Source organism: Sciurus carolinensis, chromosome 7 (genome assembly GCF_902686445.1).
Source record: "Sciurus carolinensis chromosome 7, mSciCar1.2, whole genome shotgun sequence".
Taxonomy (NCBI): Eukaryota; Metazoa; Chordata; class Mammalia; order Rodentia; family Sciuridae; genus Sciurus; species Sciurus carolinensis.
Genome location: NC_062219.1, coordinates 126,217,765 through 126,226,643, shown reverse-complemented (window position 1 = coordinate 126,226,643; position 8,879 = coordinate 126,217,765). Strand labels below are relative to the sequence as shown.

At 39.1% G+C, this 8,879-nt stretch overlaps 1 pseudogene; it reads right to left on the bottom strand.

The window, feature by feature from the left end:
- Positions 1–4,888: 4,888 nt before the first annotated feature.
- Positions 4,889–6,489, bottom strand: LOC124989374 (tyrosine-protein kinase RYK-like; annotated as a pseudogene).
- Between the last annotated feature and the right edge of the window lie 2,390 nt (positions 6,490–8,879).

Genomic DNA, 8,879 nt, shown 5'->3' with positions numbered 1-8,879 from the left:
AATTTGTGTTTAAATTATATGTACTCAGGGAATTGTTAAATAGTTTTAGCTATGGAAACTCTATCCACATATGTTTCTACTGTATTATTTAAAACCAGGGAGTACCCCAAAATTAGCTAATTTAAAAAATCACATTAGTAAAGATTCTTCAGGAAGCTGATGATAGTTATCTACCAAATGAAACAATCCTTCACACTGTACCCCCCACGTCTTGATAATTTGTTGGTGCTCCCTTCCCTATGTTTACTACCTTTTTGGTAACCAGAGGTCCTAAAGGTACTCTCCCTGTACCAGCATAATACCTCCTTTAGGGAGTGGCTTTGAAGTTAATTTTTGGAGTTCAGATTCAACAAAATCTAAGCATAGTCAAGCACCAAGTTCTGACCTAGTATTCACTGGGATTTCATTTTTGCTGTTATAGATCACAATAACCAAGAGGTTTTATATATATATATATATATATATATATATATATATATATACATAAAACATTTATATATTTTATGTATATATATATATTTTTTTTTTTTTTTTGCTTATTAGTTTGCATTTGCTTAAACATCCAGCCTAACTACTCCCTGGGTCCATCTCTAAATTCCATTGGTAACTTTTACCTAGAGTAACAAATCACAGCCCAGTTGCTTTTCCATACCATGAGTGTCCATGTGGCTACCCAGGAGTCAAAGCTTACTTTTTCCCTGCCCTTTCCTTACTTCCCTTCCCAAATCACATGTTTCTGTGAGCCATGGATGCCCTAGCAAATCTAAATTCTGATAAAACAATTTTTCTATCTCATGCTCTTCCAACACTAAACATGTAGGTTCTTCTCCTCATTAATAACAAATTCTCCAATTCTGCAGATACCAGCTGAGTATCCTACATTTCAATTCATTTCTGACATTATCTATCTGGAGTTAGCATCACATACCACAAGACTCAGTTTCACAAGACTGTCCTTGTTTTAGATGCCAACTAAATGTCTAGGCCTCCCACACTAATGCTTAATGGACTCTAATTTGAGAATTCCTATGTCCCCTTTCCTTCCCCCTCCTCTCTCTCTGTATGTATATATATGTAAATTTGTTGCTGGATCTTCATATTCATTTATTTATATGTGGTGCTAAGGCTTGAACCCAGTGCCTCACACATGCTAGGTAAGCACTCCACAACTGAGCCACAACCCCAGCACTCTCTCTCTCTCTCTTTATTTTCTACCCCTCTGTTTCTCTCCCTTACTGTTACTGTGGCAGTATCTCTATCTGCTTCTGATCTTAGCCTAATGTGGAACTTTCCTATTACTTTGAGGAAATAAAGGAGCATAGAAGCATAAGCCTGAAGCATTATCTTTTAGCACTTGCTCTATATTAGATCCTGCTTTCAGTCTGCTGTCTCTGCATATCAGTGAGAGTATTTTCCAGTCTCATAAAGTAAGAGAACAAAGTGGGCAGAATTGTGAGCCCCTTCTCATACTCTCCTCAAACACACCCAGCTTTCCCAAAGAGATTGAGCATCAGAGTTCATATGACATCTCACCAAAATGAGAAAGTTCACAAAGTAAGCTGTGTCCCTCAGGATTTGGGATTCACCTCTATTGAGGAGGAGCTCAGCTAACCTGCAGTATACCAATTCCTGCCAGTGTGAAGATAGTTCTACATAGCGTTCTTCACTACAGTTATCACTGAGAACATCAGAGTCCCAGAGAGACTATTAATGATTTAGGGAGAGGATTCGATGTGTTTATTGGTATTTAATACTTTGAAAGTGATACCACTAATTAGAACAAATAAAATTTAAAAAATTTAAAAAGAAAGTGATACCATATATTTAGTATATGTAGTATCTCAGAGTCCTTTAATTGTACAAAACACAAATCACTTCTGACCATTTTAAGAAAAATACATTGTTGGGAGATCCAAGGTGGTAGACTAGAGGGAGGTCCATTCCTTGTCGCTCCGTAACTCCAGTTTTAAGCAGAAGAAAATCTGTTTCTCTGTGAAATAGGCTTTTCTGCTCATCGATCCCCTGCTACTTACTCCATTTGTCCACTTCAACCACCCACAGTCTGCCAGCATATCGGCTACTTTTTGAGTGCAGATTGTTCACTGACTGCCACTTACCATCCACCATTTGCCTGTCTTTGCTTATCCATCACCTGCCTTTTACCTACCTATCACCACCGCCCAAGGTCCACCTGCTGATCATCAGCTGGTAGCCTGCAGATCACCTGCAGACTGCCAGTGGATGCCAGCTGCCTGCTGTTGCCTATAATATCACTGTCACAATATCAGCAGGTCTCCTCAGCCCAACTGACAGCATCCCACATGGGCTCAGCACCTATGCTCCGTGCTGCAGCTCCCCATTTGCCAACACATTTGGAAGCCAGTGTGGCCATCTCATATTATTCTGGAAGCAGAAGCAGCCATCTTTAGGTTGGATCAATCCCATCCTGAGATACCTGCTGGAGACTGGCAGCTCATTGTCGGGTACCTCTCATGCATCAGGCTACTGAAGACTAGGAGATTTGAATAGTATATGACTGTTATAGTGTATATTTTTTTCCCTCCTCTTTGAAATTTTTAAGCTTTTATTTCTTTATTTTTCTTGCTTTCTATCACTCCAATTATCACTCCAATAAGCAGCTGAAAGGGCAACTGCAGGAAGCAAAGATCATTTCAACAAAGAGATACAGATTCTGAAAAAAAAAAAACCAGAAATCCTTGAAATGAAGGAAACAATAAACCAAATAAAAAACTCAATGGAAAGCATCATCAATAGACTAGATCACTTAGAAGATGGAACCTCAGACAATGAAGACAAAATATTTAATCTTTAAAATAAAATTGACAAAACAGAGAAGATGGTAAGAAATCACAAACAGAACCTCCAAGAACTATAAGATGTCATGAAAAGACCAAATTTAAGAATTATCAGGATTGAGGAAGGCACAGAGATACAAACCAAAGGTATGAACAACCCATTCAAAGAAATAATATCAGAATATTTCCCAAACCTGAAAAATGAAATGGAAAATCAAATACAAGATGCTTACAGAATACCAAATGCACAAAATTATAACAGATCCACACCAAGGCACATTATAATGAAAATGTCTCACATACAAAATAAAAATAGGATTTTAAAGGCAGTGAGAGGAAAGCATCAGATTACATATAGGGGGAAACAAATATGGATATTAGCAGATTTCTCAACCCAGACCCTAAAAGCTAGAAGGACCTGGAACAACATGTTTCAAGTTCTGAAAGAACAAGGTTACCAACCAAGAATTTTATACCCAGCAAAACTAACCTTCTGAATTGAGGATGAAATAAAACCCTCCCATGATAAACAAAAGTTAAAAGAATTTACAAATAGAAAGCCTGCACTACAGAATGTTCTCAGCAAAATATTCCCTGAGGAGGAAATGAAAAACAACAATGTAGGTCAGAAAAGGGAGGAACTACCTTAAAGGGAAAAAGCCAATCAAAGGAGAAACCAAGTAAAGTTAAAAACCAAAAATAAGCCAAAATGATAAGGAATACAAATCATAGCACAATAATTACACTGAATGTTAATGGTACCAAAACTAGACAAAGACACATCAAGGAAAGAAAACTTTAGACCAATATTCCTGATGAATATAAACACAAAAATCCTTAAAAATTCTGACAAATAGCATACAAAAACATATTAAAAAGATAGTGCACCATGATCAAATGGGGTTTAACCCAGCGATGCAAGGTTGGTTCAACATCTGGAAATCAATAAATGTAATTAATCACATCAATAGACTTAAGGTTAAGAATCATGATTATTTCAATAAATGTAGAGAAAGCATTTGACAAAATACAACACCCCTTCATGCTCAAAACAAAAAAAAAAAAAAAAGGGAGTGTAGGAACATATCTCAACATTGTAAAGGCTATTTATGCTAAGCCCATGGCCAACATCATTTTTTTTTTTGACCATGAAACTGCTGCATGTTCAAAGATGCGGGAGACACATTAACCAATTAAAATTATAACAATATTTTCCATACTGTCATAATATAAAACAAATCCTTTAACTTTTCAAGTTTTTTTAAAAAAAAAATTTACACTGAAGCCAACCTTGAAGATAAGCACAAATGTACCAGATTACAATTTAAAAATAAAAATAACAACTCAAGCACCAGCGCTGTGCATAGCACTATTCTAGGTGCAACAAAAGGGAAACTTAACCTTCAAAAAGTGATTAACTTTCTGGAACTGCATTATCTCCTTTCCCAGAGAGTAAAAATAAATAAAATTACCATTGCTTCCTACTAATCTGCCCCAAACCCACTTCTGGCTCATAGGAAAATTAATTTCTGACAAATTTAAGATGCTATGAACTCTGTTCCTGCTTCGCCCAAGATAAGAAAGCAGAACTCCTTTTCACTAAAAAATTTAAAAATAAACAATTTCACATAAAAGGGCAGCTTGCTTCCAATAACTATTTTCAAAAATTCTTTTTTTTTTTTCTCATTTTTGTTTCTTCTTCCACCACTGCCTTTTCTTGTACAAGGCAAATCAGACATCTTTTTGTGCTGTTTTTTCTTTCCTAAAAGTACTGCATCTTGAAGACAAACCATTCCCAAGAGTAGTGATAAAAATAAAATTATAACTTTAAAGGTGAGTCACCTCCATTACCTTGATGAAGTAAAAAATAAAAAGCAGTTGGCACTAAAATAGCTATTTCAACTATTTGTGTCTAAACAATTTAAAAACTGTTAAGAATGCACCCCCTAGTCCAAAGTCACTGTTTTAAAATTTGGGGGCCAAAAAATTTATAAAATCCCTTTCAGTTTAATCTATTAAAAATGGTATCTAGAAAATACTCCATATTAAGTCTGTCTTTAAAAGTTCAGATTCTAAAGCATTCCTAAGGTACGACATTCTGGAAGACAACTGTGCTTCCGCTGGCATTGTGCTGTGTATGAAGTGTCCATGACAGCCACTTCTTCTGAGACCGAGGGACTGTGAGGGCAGTCAGACATAGAACCCAGTGCGGCATGGAACTCTGTGAGACACTGGACCAACTGCTGGAACTTGGGCTTCTCCTCCGGGTCTAAGGCCCAGCAACAGGCCATCACAGCAAATAGTTCATCAGGACAATTGATTGGCTGGGTTATTCTGTAACCATCTTTCAGGTACGCAGCAATCTCAAAGGGGTCAATGTCCACATAGGGCGCCTGGTCCAGAGTCATGAGCTCCCACAAGGTCACTCCAAAGGCCTACACATCACTAGTGCTGGAGAACTCATTGTTAGCCAGACTCTCAAGAGCCATCCATGGAACAGGCATGTTTTCATTGTCCCCCAGGCAATGATAGTCCATGGGGAACAAGTCTCTGGAGAGGGCATTGTCTGTGATCTTAACTTGGAGTGTGTCATCAATGACACAGTTTCTAGCAGCCAGGTCTTTATGGATGAATTCCCTTCTGGCCAGGTAGCTCATCCCACAGGCAATCTGAATAGCCATGTGTACCAGGTCTTTATGAGAAGTTGCCTGTGGATTATTGGCCTCTACTAATTTGCACTGCTGTAAAATCAATTTAAGATTTCCCCAATTCATGTAAGGCAGTATCACCATGGCTTTTCTCCTTCTTCTATACACACGTAATAGGAAAAAGATTTCTGTGACGAAGACCCCGCAGCTTGCAACTTTCAGTGAGCATCATTGTCACTTGAATTTCAGAATCTTGATCTTTAACTGTTTTTACAAATGTTGGTTTTTCTTTATTTGGATCTTTTTCATCTACTAAAATCCCATGGAAAATACATCCAAAAGTACCTTCTTGGAGTACATCTTTTAGAGTTATCCTCTCCCTGGATATTGCTTTATTCTTCACCTTGACTTTGGCCTCTAAAAGAGTGACACTTCTGAGGTCGTTCTTCTCTATCCTGCAAGGTAGGATAACCTGAGGAGCTGGTGATAGGCGTTGCATTGCTAGGTGTGTCAGCTCTCAGATACTGAGTCGTCTGGGTGGGTGGCTGAGACAGCCCTTGGGAACTACTGCTGGCACTGATGCTGTCATTCAGTTCAATACTTTTCATACTATGAAGGTGCAAAACAGCTAATATTATTGCTCCAAGAAATATTACTGTACACCAAACCCCTACTTGATATAAAACACGCCTAGAAGTGGTTGGAGCTGCATGTATAGGATCACATGTAGCACATTTTCCTTCGTTTAAAATTTAAGACTGTAAAATTTTTTGAAGAATTTACTGCCAAGTTGAGCTGCATTAGTATCATAACTTCAGAATCTACTTTGCCCGTGCAGGAAAGCTCAACCCAAAACACTGATAAAGTGCGTGGAACTTCCCCTTGAACGGAAATGTTGACCTGGGGCATGTCCATAGCCACAAAATTGTCTACTTGGAATCCCAGCTTATACTCAACCTTGGACTTCGCATGCCAAGTGAAGTGCAAGAAATTTGTCTCACTGGGTACTAACAGGTTAAAGGGGAGAGCAGTAGTGACTGATAAGGTCGTTTCTCACATAATAAAGTTCTGCATCAAAACCAATCAGCACCTCATCCTCGCTCAGGTAGAGGCTCACGCTGGGCCCCGGGGCCGCGGATGGCAGTGCAGGGGGCCGTGGGCCTGGTAGGCGTCGGCGTTGGGCGCAGGCAGCAGCTGCAGCAGCACAAGCAGGAGCAACAGCAGGGGAGGGGCCCTCAGGCCGCTGGCCCCCCGGGAGGCAGACAGCCCCGCCGCGCCGCCCGGCGCATGGCCGCCGCCGCCGCCGCCGCCGCGGAGAAAAAGCCTGGGCCACCCGCCGCACCGCCGCCCACCCCGGGCTCCGAGCCCCTCACAGCCCCAAGCTGGAGGCGGCCGCCCTCCAGCTGCCGGCTGGTGACTTAGAGTAGGAATAATGAGTAAAGCAGAATATAAGTAATACTTAAATAGCTTCGAGCTATCTGATTTATGCTTTTGTAAAAACTATAGGAGGGAACATAAACAAAATAGTCTAAATTATCTGAGGAAAATAAGAAAAGCACCTCAAATCATATTAAAGTCTTCCAGAATAAATCAAGCATCTCTGTAATCAGGTAGTGCACAGAATGAAAGTTATTCTTAATGACTTCAGGAAAAAGTTTAAGAAATTACTAATACATATCAATAAAAAAAAAATAAAACCTCAAAGATGCTTTGTATACATTTTGTGTTTACTTCTCCCAAGTAAAGTATCTGTACTTTTATTCTTGCCTTAGGCTCTGCTTTTTAAAGTAATATGGGATAAGAAACTCCCACAGGTTTTATTTCAAAAAATGAGGAAAACATACTGTGTGTGTGTGTGTGTGTGTGTGTGTGTGTGTGAGTGTGTTTTCTTCTATCATCACAAGGCTCTATTTACTCAAAATCTTTTCTCACTTTTTCCTTCTCCCAAAATTATATCCACCAACTTTTGGCTCCTGAGTTGACAGACCTCTACCAAAATAATATTTTGCATATATAATAGCCCTGACTGGTGAGTTTTCAGTTCTGGACTCTGTGGTTCTATATTCTGAAACTCAGGAAACAAATTATGTAAAATGGAAAAATCAGAACCAGTTGTTTATACCTAGAATACATTTTCACTTATAAAGAAATAATTTTAATGTATTGCATATAAACAGGACAAATATTGCTATTTTATAAGTGGTCTAAAGTGGTTGATCATAAGGCACAAGGATTTTTTTTGATAGAAAAACCAGTATTGTTTTCAACAGGACAGTAGGAGGATTTGCCAAGGGAAGGAAATTTGAAGAGACTTCACGAGTGAAGCCTGAGAAGTGTGGAGCAAGGCAAGAAAGGAGGCTGGAGATGATGGTGAAGAATTTACTGAGGGTGCCCTGGTCTTTTGGCACCATCTGCTGTTGAATCCAAGTAAAAACAGAGAATGAAGAAAAAAAGTGTTCAGAAAATAATGGAGCCAAGATGTGGCCCAAGTGGGACTATGCTGGTTGCATCTTGGGGTCTCACAGCAGAACAGACGGTTGTCCCAGTAGTTAGGAAAACTCTGGCTCATAGAGCTTAGAGCCAACTCTCCAGACACTGGGTCCTAGCCTTACTTTAGAAATAGCCACTTTGCTTTTCATGTTGTCTCACTCAGGTTCTTCCAACTTGTATCATTTGTATCCAGCTGTTCCCAGAAACCAGATCACTAAGCATCTCCAAACAGCAGATGCCAACCTGGAGATAAACCCTGTAGCTGCAGAGGCCCCCCTATCCCTCAACCTAATTATGTGTGACATGCCTATTTGTTCAGCATGCTTGTCTGTTCATTTTATTTAATTTTTTCCTGTTGTTAATATTGCAATTCACATCTACTGTTGAACATTCTGTCTCTGTGGATTTTCCTGTTCTAGACACTTGAAATGAACTGAATTAGTTGTGCTGTGCTGTGCTGCATGGTCTTCTATGCCTGACTTTATTTTTTTTATTTTTATTTTTTTTTAGTTTTAGATTTGCTTTTGTTGTTATTCTAATTAGTTTTATATGACAGTGGAATGCATTGTGACACATCATACATAGACAGAGTGTAACTTCTCATTCTTCTGGTTGTACATGAAGTAGAGGTACACCAGTCGTGTAGTCATATATGAACATAGGGTAATAATGTCTGATTCATTCTGCTATCACTCCTACCCCTGTATCCCCTCCCCTCCCTTTACTCCCCTCTGTCTAATCCAAAGTACCTATATCCTTCCCTAGTCCCTCCCATTGTGAATTAGCAACCCCATATCAAAGAAAAACATTCAGCCTTTGGTTCTTTGGGATTTAACTGATTCAAATTATCAATCCATCAAATGGACTAATCCACTGATGAAGTTACAGCTATCATGATCTAATCATCTCACCTCTGAACCTTTCT